This window comes from Papaver somniferum, chromosome 7, assembly GCF_003573695.1.
Source record: "Papaver somniferum cultivar HN1 chromosome 7, ASM357369v1, whole genome shotgun sequence".
Classification (NCBI taxonomy): Eukaryota; Viridiplantae; Streptophyta; class Magnoliopsida; order Ranunculales; family Papaveraceae; genus Papaver; species Papaver somniferum.
The window spans coordinates 38,919,083-38,932,166 of NC_039364.1; positions in this window are offsets into that span (position 1 = coordinate 38,919,083).

A 13,084-nucleotide genomic window follows, 5' to 3' on the forward strand; every position below is an offset into this window, starting at 1 on the left:
GCACTGCACTGCTGCTATCCCCATCACACTGCCTTTGTCCTTCATTGCAGCCAACACACTGCACAGCTGCAACTAAATCAGCACCAGCACTTCTCCTGCAGTATCCACTGCTGTAACTTCTCTGCAACACAACTCTGCACCTCAAACACTCATAACTCCTTGACCTAACCATCTCAAATTGCAATCACCAGCTCAATCTACTCAGGCCTTCTTATCCTCCAACAATCCGCTGCTCTTGACTGCAATACCTGTTTGCAATGCATTCTTTTCTCCCCTGTAACGCCAACCTCAGCAAGCACACCACTGCAACAACACCAACAGCAATTCCATGGCTTCTACTATTAGGAAGTTCAATCAAACGGTTCCGACTGCACCAGACCCTGCAATTACTTCAACTCCACATTCTGCAGCATCGGTTCATCATATCTTCCTGCTGACTCTCAACTGCACAACCATACAGACTCGAACACCCTTATCAATCTCACACAATCACGTGAATCAATTAGCATCACCACCTGCAAGTCAGGTTCAACCACCTAACCTCTGCCTCTTCAGTTCAAGTCCATAGGTTCCTGCAATAGCTTCATAACCAGCTGCAACTCACTCATAGCCTCAGCATAATTCCAGGCCAAAGACAAAGCCTGTAATTCCACCACTTGCACACATCTCATCACCATTAGCCATGTAATATCAACAGTATCACTACTGTAATTCAGTCCTGCAGAATTTGTACTCAATATACATTTTCTGCTCAGTCATTCACCACTGCCAGCAAACCTTGACCTGTCTCAGTTCCATTGCTTGCAGCTGCAGCACCAACACTAATCCTCTGCACCTGCCATCACCTGTATTTCATACATTCACAACTTCATCTCCATTTCCTGACTCTGCCATTCATAATCCCAGACATCCACAATGTTCAGTTGCAGCTGCACAACCAATGCTCAGGCTTGAATCCTCATTGCTCAGCAACATCAATCACCTGCAATGCCATTACCATACCACCCATCCAGTTCCAACTCCTACAATCACAATTGCTTCACTACACTGAGAACAACCACCAACAGACTTCATTCTTGCACCTGCAACATGCCTTGATCTCTTGTAAGCAGCATACAATCTCAGCTTCCATCTCAACTGCTTCTACCAGCTCAACTCTGTTGTAATGAAACCTCATAATCCCATTACCAGTTCTAACCCCATCTTTAGTTTCCATTATCAGAGCCAGCAATTACCACATTCATAGTTCACAGCACCAGGCCCTCAATTACATCTACCACAGTACTGCCATCACTTCAATCTTCACTACAATTTGTTGTAACCCACTAACAACATCATCTTCTACTTCCATCACTTCTTTCTGACTCAGCTCAATCCCCAGTAAGTTCAATCACCAGTTTCAGCAACAACTGTCTCAATCTCCGACAGATACCAGGGTTAGAACTCGATGCGAGTAAAACCCATCTTCAATTTCGTCCTTTCATCATTAAATCTTCAATTACATCATCTTCCTCCTTGTTAAGAACGAACAACAACTGAATCATCTAGCAATTCTCGATCTGAGCTTCAAATCTTCTCAGAAATTGAACCCAAAACTTCTCTTACTCTGCTGGAACTTCAAATTCCAGTTAAACCCATCTTCTAGCTTCTTCATAACCTCAGCTTCATCACCAATTCCTCTGATTAACCTCATCAGCAGCAGAAACCCTAACTTCATCTCTTGTAACCACCAGATCCCCTGAGTATTAGCAGCTCAAATTCATCCCAATCGATTTCAACAGCTGCAGACTCAAAACCCTTGAAACTCACCAGCTGAATTACAACAATTTCACCATGAACCCTAAACTGATTCGAGCTCTGAATATCGTTCTTCATCAACAACAGCAACTTCATTCCTTCGACCTAACTCTCCTCAACAACAGCATCTCTTGATTCTTCTCTGGCAGTTTCTTGTCCGAAGTAAACAGTGTCATCACTATCATCTTCTGTATTGTTCACTCAAACACTAGCAGAAACAAATCCTCTCTCAATCTCCATCAATTTCTCTGAGAAGCTGCGCCTCTGTTTCCTCACATCTCTAACTTTCAGACAAACACAATAATGATAAGAGAAGATATTCCTCTAGGTTTTAGAGTTGTGTAGGAAATGAAGTGGATACAACCACCCCAGATGAGGCAGATAAGGGCCACCCTGCTGAAATATCTTTCGCTTCAACTATCGGTCCTGCGAGACTGACAGTTCAGTTTTCACAATTCTTGTTATGTCAGTTCTAGAGAACTGACAATCTGGCTCCATCACTCGCCTGTGAATTTTCCTTTTTTTGTTTTACGTTCCAAATGGACGATTTTTCCTTCTTTTGCTCCCAAGGACTTCATTTCACCTAATAACTCAAAACTAAACATAAGAGATGCAATTCACAAGGATAATATCAAAGAAAACATAAATACTAGATATAAAATTAGGTGTTTTACAACACCTATCATGTATAAGTCCTATTCCTTGAACCAAACTTTGCGAACTTTGTTGATCAAGAGAAACCGGAAGAATGGCTTGTTGCCAAGTCCGCGAACTGCCGAACTTCTCATCCCGAGAAATTCTGCTCGAGTTGACAAACTAGTTGCGTGAGTATCAGTCCGCGAACCCAGTCCACGAACCGGCGGAAGGTCTCTTGCCGAGATATTTTGCTGGAGTTTGTAAACTCTGCCGGTTGCTTAAGTCCGCGAACCTAGTGTGCGAACTTAAGAAGGTTATATATCTGAAGATGATTTCTGAACTTAAACTTTAAAAAGACTAAGGAATGCAGTTTGCAAACCGTGGCTATAAAAGTTCATGAACCGATTCAAGTGAATCAAATCATCTTTGCTTCAATTGTGTCTTGTGTAGTTACATAAGATTTCCTTGCAATTGAACAACTCTATAACTAGTTCATTTGAGTCATTTGAACTAGTTATGGTGAAGAATAACATGGTTGATATGAAATGCTCATATGGCTAACCTTTTGGTTAACTATTGTTGAACCAACAATGTACACGTTTGGGTACGGTTAACAAACCTAGAAGCGTGCAGTTCATTTGTGTATAACAAGATAAGTTTCAATCTAATGGTTGAGAAATATTAGCTTGAATCTAAATTAGGTTTTCATATAACGGTGAATATTGATTTCTTTGTTACCAAGGCAAAACCCTGATTTGAAATACTATATAACGGAGACATCTAGTATTGTGCAAAACAAATCCCCTCACCTTATGTGTGATACTAGTTTGCGTACTAGAGTCGGTTCTCCTTTAACCTTTGGTTTTCTTCTTCTAAAACCAGGTTAACGACTTAAAGACTTCATTGGGATTGTGAAGCCAGGCCGATACTACTTTTATCGTAGTTGTGTGATCTAATCTTGCATCTTCTATCGTACGAGTACAATCAGATTGATTGGCTTGAGATTTGATATCTCCGATAGGCAAGATATAAAAAGTAATCACAAACATCTTTGTCTCATTGTTTGTGATTCCAAAACATCTTGTTTCGCTACCATACAAATAAGATTGTTGTGAGGTGATTGATTAATCTAGGCTGTTCTTCGGGAATATAAGACCGGATTATCAATTGGTTCCTGTTCACCTTGATTATTATCAAAAGACGGAACAAAAACTTTAGGGTTTTTCTGTGGGAGACAGATTTGTTTATTATCAAGGCCTGCGATTTTGGGTCGTAGCAACTCTTAGTTGTGGGTGAGATCAGCTAAGGGAATCAAATGGACATTATCCTGCTGGGATCAGAGGCGTAGGGAGTACAACTGTACCTTGGATCAGTGGGAGACTAATTGGGGTTCAACTACAGTCCAGTCCGAAGTTAACTTGGAGTAGGCTAGTGTCTGTAGCGGCTTAATATAGTGTGTGTTCAATCTGGACTAGGTCCCGGGGTTTTTCTGCATTTGCGGTTTCCTCGTTAACAAAACTTCTGGTGTCTGTGTTATTTCTATTTCCGCATTATATTGTTTTATCTTTATAATTGAAATAATACAAGTTGTGCGTTAGATCATCAATTAGAGTAATCCAACCTTTGGTTGTTGATTGTCATTGATTGATCCTTGGATATTGGTCTTTGGTACCATCCAAGTTATTCCTTGTATTTGATTAGTACTCGCAGTTTCTGTTTGAGGAAATCAAATCAAGAGAGAGATACAAACTCGTTGATATACTTTTAATTAATTTATTCTTGTTGATTCTCTTAAAAGTATATTCGAGTTTCTCCATACAGATTGCTAAGCGAAATATTGGATGGTGTTGTTAGACCCCCGCTTTTTCAATTGGTATCAGAGCAGGCAAACACGTTAAAGACCTTATAAGTCTGTGTTCGTAGCGATCTGATTATGGACGAGTTTATATCTAATAACGTACCAGTTCAGAAATTACCAGATGATTCTAAAAGCTTGGATTCACCTGAGAGAACTTCCACATCTAGGTCAATATCTAAACATTCTCTTGATGTAAAAACTGTTGATTGGGAAACTCTCCTAGAAGAATAGTTGGATGAACTTTCTGATGAAGGTGATTCAGATATTGATAGAGATTTTGATGAGGAAGTCTCAGAGTATGTTAAGTTTTTGGATTCGTGGAATATGAAGAAGATTACAACTTCTCATGTCACACCTCTTCTGACTCCTCTCTGTCGAGAAAACAAGAAATTGAGAAGATGTTACGCAGGTGTTTATTTATCGAATCGTTCTACCGAATCAATCTTCAAGTATTCTGAGGAAAACCTACGTATGAAGTCACTTGAATGTGATAATCTTTATCAAAAGTACTTTTTGTTGGAAGAGAAACTTGCAGAATCTGAAGCAAGGTTTAACTCTCAACAAATTAGTTTTGATGACAGAGAAAGTGCTTGTCTCGTTCGAGAAAAACGCTTTGAGGCTGATTTAGCTGCTGCTCTTGATAAAGTCAAAATGTTGTAAGATGACTTGAAAAGTTCAATACTAGTTCAAGCAAATTAACCACTATGCTAGGAGCAAGTAAAAATCATCGTGATATACGAGGATTGGGCTATAAGGGAATATATGCTCCAAGTATTAGCAAAGAGGTAAAATATTTCAAGGATAGTGATACTTCTCAACAAAAGGTTTCCACTGATGGCAAAAGTGAAATACCTTCACCAGCAGTTAAGGTTCAAAATAACAAAGTATATCAACCTCCAAAACCAGCACACATGAATCCGGGTAAGAACGTTCCTGATATTTGTCATTATTGTGGAAACAAAGGTCACCTGTAAAGGAGATGTTGTTTTCATATAAGGAATGAAAAACTTCATGATATTCTTATTTGTGTGTCAAAAGAAGTGCTTAAACCAGGATCATATGTTAAGGCTAACTCTCTCGATATTACGGGTTATAAATGTCCAACCTTTAGGCAAAGGAATCAGTGCTGTGATAATCCTAGATTTGCTTATAAACGTCATACGAAGTCTTTTCACAATCGTAATGGTTATCAAAAGGATAACTTCGTAAAGACTAAGACAAGATCCGATGCTCCCAATTGGAGAAAGACTAAATTGCCAAAGAATAGTCAATCCAATTCTCTTCCGGAAAATCTTGAAGAGAGTAATGGGAAGAAGGTTTCGGTCGTTCCTAAACGCACTCAAAAGTGGATACCAAAGAAAGTCAATGATGTTTTGAGTGTGAAAAGGAATGATCTCCCAGAAAGTTCCATGACTATGGAGAAAGCAGTATCCATGATGCTGGAACTTAAAAAGTTCTTTGGGAAGATGGATTTGGATGTGAAAGGTTCTAAAAGCGATCTCTTTCATGATAATCCAAAAGTCACTTGTGGTGAGCAAGACATTGTTCACCTCAACACAACTTGAGTGTGTTGTAAGTGTATCCTCACCAAGGAATGCCATGTTATGTATACGGTGAGGAAAGTATGAAAATTGGGGCGCACAGATTATGTTTGGTAAGGCTGTAGAATTCAACTGGATTCATCTAAAAAGGTGTGTATATAAACTTGAGCAAGATTTGTGCTTTTATTTGCTTAGAGAACTTATAATTATTCACATACCTTTCTTATCGTTCTTTTCTACCTAACTTGATCCGTGTTTAATGTTCTTTGTTTAGGTTTGAAAATAATAGTTCGGGATGTTTGGAATTCATGGTACACTTATTGTTTAGGTAGAATTTTTAGGTTTTTATTTTTTTTATTATTCCATTTGTTCTTTTTACGTCTCTTTGGTATGTCTTTGTATTACAGGTTTGAAGTTGGATACTAAAGACCTTGGAATCAAAGCTTAAAGCTAAAGAGAAGGAAAAAAGACAAAGCAAAAAAAAAAAAAAAAAAAAGAGAGAAAAAGAAAAAAAGAGAGAATTATTTTTTATTTTTTTAAGAGACTTTCCATTTTTTTGTAATTATTATTATTTTTTTATTTTTTATTTTTTTTTCTTTTCTTTGGACTGGACAATCGGGACATTATTTTTATTTATTTTTTTAAACCCTACGGAAGGGTACCCTTAAATACAAACTGTTTGCAGGGAAGGACGACGATTACTATATCGTCTCGGCCCCTCGGGTTCATACACGGCATAGGAGTCGTGGCCCGAGTCGACGACAACGGTTCATCGCCCGTCTGGTACGGGAGGTAAGTCCAATCGAAACACCCGCGAATCTCCTGCAAGCGGGTTACTGTCTACGTTAAGGTGATAATTGTTTGAGGACGAACCAGACTGTTTTTAAATTCCTAGTAAAGGGCAAGGCCTGGCCAATACAAGATAAGGGTTCGGATTTCATCACCGCTCCCTTCTTGCCCGCCTTAGGAAAACGAAACCTAACGCGAACCCAAGCTTAAAACTTGACTAGAACGAGACCGATAGGGTAACGCGCTTATTAGGAAAAAATTTCGAAGGATATTGGTTACTTTCTTAAGCACACCTTGAAGTTCATAATGGTTTCTGTGAGTTGAATGCGTGACTGCGCCGCCTTGTGATAGCGGTGAGGCCTTGGGTATCAAAGCTCCACTGAGCTTCCCTCGCCTCAATTCAACTTACTTTGACTCGGATTGATTCCAGAGGGGTTTGCTTAAATTGTAACGAATTCCCCTTCGAGAGATAGACGCAAGTCTAGAAACAATCTAAGTGGAGCCATCATGCTTTTTGTTTGCTAGAATTTATAGGTTTGATTTGGTCGAGTCAGCCTTGTTTGTGATTGTGCAGAATTCCTTTGTAGTTTGTGTTTCCTCGGTGATGAATCCTTTTCAGGAGACGCCACCTGAGATGACGTTACGAGAATATATGTCTATAAATTCTCGTTATCAAGAGACGTCTTCGGAAATGACTCTTGGTGAATATATACGTGGGCAGCGGTATATGGATACTCCAACTTTTATTGAGGAATCACCTCTAACGATCTATGAGAAATATTATAAACATAGACCATGTAGTTGGGAACAAAGCTTGAGAATTCGTGAATATCAAAAATTATATTGTGATGATGATGAGGAGGAGGATGGTGATGATGATTATAATCATATTTCTAGTTCAAATCCAAATAATTTTAATAATTATTTACCTATTCAAAAGGACGAGGATTTGACTAGAAATACCCCCGTTTTAGACGATGATTACGAAACCGATGATGGTTTAGAGGAAAAAGTCTACCCTGAGAATACTGTTTTAGAATCTAGCGATTTAGAAACACTAGTCTTAGAAGATGATAAACTCGTAGAAATGAGTGAGGATGAACCCAACTTAGAAAAATCTATTGACCATTTCCAGGAATCTGATGACCTAGAAATTAGATAAGTTGTGACTAGTCTTTCTAGAGACATATAAAACTCTAAGTTTGGGGGTGATTATCATTCTCCGTGTGCTTTAACTCTTAAGTACCCTCCTGTAGGAATTGACATTTGTGCCTCAACCATCTTAGAAGACTATCTTCATACACGTTTTCCCGAACCTAATGATGTCCAAAAAGAAGCTCAGTTGTTAGAAACCCATCCTCTGGTTGATGTGGTTAACCCAGGCTATGATACCAAGATTTACTTTGTTTTCCCACCAAAAACTTTTCAACCAATTGTGGGAACTTTTGATTTTAAGATGTGTCGGTTATTAAGTTTTGATACTAAACCTAATCACTTTAGGATATTAGGGTCAACACATTTTCTTAAGGAAGACCACCTCTTTCACTGTGGTCAACTATGTAAGTCATATATGATTGACTTAGAGGATCCGCAATTATTTAGATTATTACTTCGCTATTCTAAGTTCGTATTTGAGTTTTTACAGACTCTAAGACCTAGTGATTCGGATCCCATCTATGAAGAAACACAGCCAATGAAAATATTCTATTTAGACCCTTTCATAGAACCTGAACCGCAATTAGCGATAGTTTTCAGGAAACTAGGTAAGGGAATGCTTTTCTTGTCCATTTTCTTGGTTCACTGCAGTTTCCTATGGTCAGCTCTTTTTGGTTTTGAAGACCACAGTTATTTCGATTGTCACTTTATGGTTCGAGTTGACCAATCCTTTTCTAAGTCTGGATGAAGACTTTAAACTTAGCACTTCTTGGGAGGTAACCCAATCTCATGCAACACGGTAATATCCTTCCTTAACTCTTTTGCTTCAAATAGTAACCGTTTCTCCTTGTTATGCTTTTAATTTCATCTTTAGAACATTGAGGACAATTGTAGATTTAAGTTTGGGGGTATGGGAGAAACTTTTTAATTGCAATAAATAAACTCCAGAGCCTAGAAATTTACGCCTATTAAGGATAGCACTAACCAATCTAAGTGGATGGAAACATTTTTGTTTTAGGAGTTTAGGAACCAATCTGACTAGATGGAAACATCTATAGAGTCTATTCATAAAAGCACAGAGCTCAGGTGTTAGAATTAACATGATAGTTTCGCCATATCTCGTCGAGTCCTTTTCACTTTCTATTTTTAGTTTTCTTTTATTTCAAGTGATTTGGTGGGGCACACGATTCAAGTTGTTACCTTTGCTAGGGTGAAATAGAGTGACTGAGTTACCTTTCCAAAAAAAAAAAAAATTTAGGCCAGACCAGTAGACCAATCGGAATAAATACTAACACTTGGATAGCAATATGTGTGTGTTCTCTCTGTCTCCGTCGCCTAAACAAGCGTGGAATGCAGGATCCACGGGAATCACCATGTAATCTGCTGACAAGAAACATGCGCTTCGGTCCACAAGGTCCAATCATGTTGTTAGTTCTTAAATAAATGTGTGTTTAATAAAGTCGACCACTGGTACCCTTGTATATGCCAGTTGTGTTGACCTAGAGTTAGGATTATTAACCACTGGTTCCCTTGTATATGCCAGTGTGTTAATATTAGTCAGACCGGTATCTCAGTCATTTAGGTTAGGTTCATCTTGGAAGAGGCCTTCAGACAGATATGGGAAACACCGTTCGCTTTTCAACCATCTACATTTTTCTTTTTCCATCTTCTTAATCTTTTCAAGTGATTAGTCTGACTCCGAGTATGATGTCCATCGTGAAACTATATTAGTAGAGCTCTGTCACTTATATGAATTTTAGTATGCTTGAGTGCAAACTCGTGTACAACAATTGGAATTTCGCATCAGGGTTCTTCCTCTTAGAGTCAATAATTGTATGCAAACCAAGGAGGTTCTTTAGTGCTTTCCAAGGTTCTGCGTAGATAGCCAGGGTCTGGAGTAAAGGTTTTGTGGGTACACCTATGGTAAATCCTCTGGAGACAACACTCCGCCACTAGGGCTACCTAGGGGTTCAAATGATTTTCCTTTCAAGAATAAATTTGCTCGAGGACTAGCAAATAATAAGTTTGGGGGTATTTGATAGACACATTTTTGTGTCTAATTTGATCTCAATACTATATATTGTTGGCACTCGATTTTGTACTAATTTTGGTGTTTTGTGTGTTTTTTAGGTATTTTTTGGAAATAAACATTTTTGAAAAAATCAGCTCGAAAAGTTGCCAGGGGCACCCTTGAAGGTAATTTGTTATTCGGACTCTCATCATTGGTTAAGGGGGACCTCATTTACTAAGGGGCACCTTCTTTACTATTTACACCCCAGGACAGCAATTGCTATTCGCACCCCAGGCAGTCATCTTCTTCATTTGAATTTAGATTTTTGGCGGGAAAATATCTTTTCTCTTTGGCAGATTTACCAATTGATTAATCATTAATCATTTTCGGCGGTAATGATTTTTCGTGGTTGTAGTAATGAGGTTCAAACTCTCGGACTTGTGAAGGATAATTTTTTTAGAAAATAAATATATATACAAATATTGACAAATTGGTAGAGAGTTACTGGGACTAAGGACTTGGCCAATTCTCATGCATATGGTACACTTATTTATCCTTAACAATTATCGCTCAAAAAATAAAATGTAAGGACTCTTATGTTGCCAATATAGATTCTCAGAATATTAGTTATAAATCGTAAGCATGGGACATCAAACATTTAAGCAAGCATGCCGCATCAAATAAAATGATAACTAATTAATAAAAATCATTTTTCAATTTTAAATCAATGCAAAAGTCATAAAAAGAATAAATTAAATTTACCAGAATGACGAAAATCGCCTCCTCCGTTGTCCCAATGTTGGGTTTAGCTCATCATGGTGAAATACCTCTCAAAATATTTTATTAAGCTCAATTGGTGTTTACAATAAAGAGAAGAAGAGAAAATGGTGTGAAACTGTAATCTGCGACGCACAAAAGGCGTCCAGAATAAACGATAAAATCTAACTGCTGTTGTCGCTATGGTTCTAAGACCCACACCTACGACCCACGAGCCGCTGTCGTTGTCACTGTTGAAGAACGACGGTTTCTGAGAGTTTGTTCTTCGTGTTCTTCATCTTCATCAGCAGCATAAAACAGCAGCAAGAAGCTTGCTGTTCATGGTGATTTCTTGCTCCTCAGTTCTCCTCAATCCCCCAAACTCTCGACAACCCTTCTCTACCAACCCAAGATGCTATTTATACACAACAGGAGGAAGAAATCATTCACAATAACTCGAGAATCATCCTCTTTACTATAGAAAATATTTTCAATATTTTCTTCTCCTGCCAGTTCACGAGAATCATTTTTACGCTGGAAAGTGCTTCAAAATATCTCCCCATCAATAATGTATAATCCACAATCAATATCTTGCCTTTACTGCATATATATTTCCCGGAATACAACCAAAAAAATCCCTGTATCTCTTCCTCCGTTTTATGAAAATATTATTTCCTGTTTTGAATCAAACAGCGTGTACAACCATTTTGATTAATTCCAACATGCATGCTAACTCTGTTAATATCAATCAAATCTTTCCAAAAGATTCCAGCCATTGAATCGATCTCCAGCACGCCCAAAAATCAATTGGTAAATCTGCCAAAGAGAAAAGATATTTTCCCGCCAAAAATCTAAATTCAAATGAAGAAGATGACTGCCTGGGGTGCGAATAGCAGTTGCTGTCCTGGGGTGTAAATAGTAAAGAAGGTGCCCCTTAGTAAATGAGGTGCCCCTTAACCAATGATGAGAGTCCGAATAACAAATGACCTTCAAGGGTGCCCCTGACAACTTTTCGAGATGATTTTTTCAAAAATGTTTATTTCCAAAAAATACCTAAAAAACACACAGAACACCAAAATTAGTACAAAATCGAGTGCCAACAATATATAGTATTGAGATCAAATTAGACACAAAAATGTGTCTATCACTTACCAAGTATGCATAACATCATTTAAAACCAAAATCCAGGGGTTTAAGTTCGCAAACCCCGTCTACATACTGCTCCAGGATGCGAAAATTCGTTTGCAAACCCGTATGCATACTTGACGTCGATATTCGGTAAACTTGTTTTGGCCGTAACTTCTTCGTCCGAACTCGGTTTCACCTCATTCTTTTTGCACTCTCTTCCTCTTTGAATTCTCTTCAAAATGGAGATAAGAAAACTTGAATTTGGATTAATTAAGATTGGTATCTGTCCTGTCTATTGTTTTTGAGTATTTTGCTCCGTTTCGTTGCACTTGTTCCACTTCTCTTGAACTTGGGCACTTGGATTCTTGGAGTAATACTCTTATAAGATAATTTGTAGATTTTACAAGAATGTTGTTGGTGAATCACCAAGAAGGAATTTCAAGAATGTAAAGTAGTACGAAGTGCTATGGAATTCTTGAATGTTCACAATCATCCTTTGTGAACTATGGTGCATAGTCGTTATGGACTTTGTATGTTCTTCTTTGATTAAGAAAATCTTTTTGTACACCTTTGGTAGCTATTATTGGTGTAAATCCATGCGAAAAAGATTGATTCTACCCTATAAGGAAAAATCATCTTATATGAGCATTACGAGTTTGTCTTGATGCCTAGGAAACTTCTTATGAGAATTTATTCTTGTTTTTGAGAAGGATTACTAGAGTTTGGAATAGACATTATTGTGATTACACATAGCTATGTCCAACGTTTTCATCTTCATGTTTCTAGAATTATTGGTTTAAATTCTAAATTTGTTTGGAAGATGATTTTTGCAGTATTAATCTTTATGGTTTTATATATTGCAATATTGTTATGGGATATGTATGTTTGCGTCCGTGAACTTGAAGGTCCCATACTTTGTCAAAAGTAAAGTCGTTCGTGTTCGGTATTCACGTACTGGTAAAAGGATGAATGGACTTTTGACAAATACAAAAGTTAAGCCTATATTGTCAATGATTTTGATGGAAGATAGGTTAAAATCTTTTGTTTTCAAGGATTACGTCTATTATTTTTTTTATGCAAATAATGATTGAAGATAAAATGAATCCTTGTGTATTCCGCAGTATTGATCATCCATGATCCATATTCGTATGTATTATTTTGAGGCTCCGTAATGTGTCTTATGTTGAGCACGATACAACCAAGTTGATTATTTTTGATTAGCTTTGTTGGTTGTTCCATAAGGTACTTTATGTTGAGCATTTTGAACTAAATTAATCATCTTGTTTGGTTATTTAGTTACTTCTCCGTAAGTTTTCTTATGTCGAGCAAAACAATTCACAATTAAATTGATTACTTTCGTAATTAGTTTGTTTGTGTATTCCAATTAGATTAATTATGGGTTCTCTTGTAATT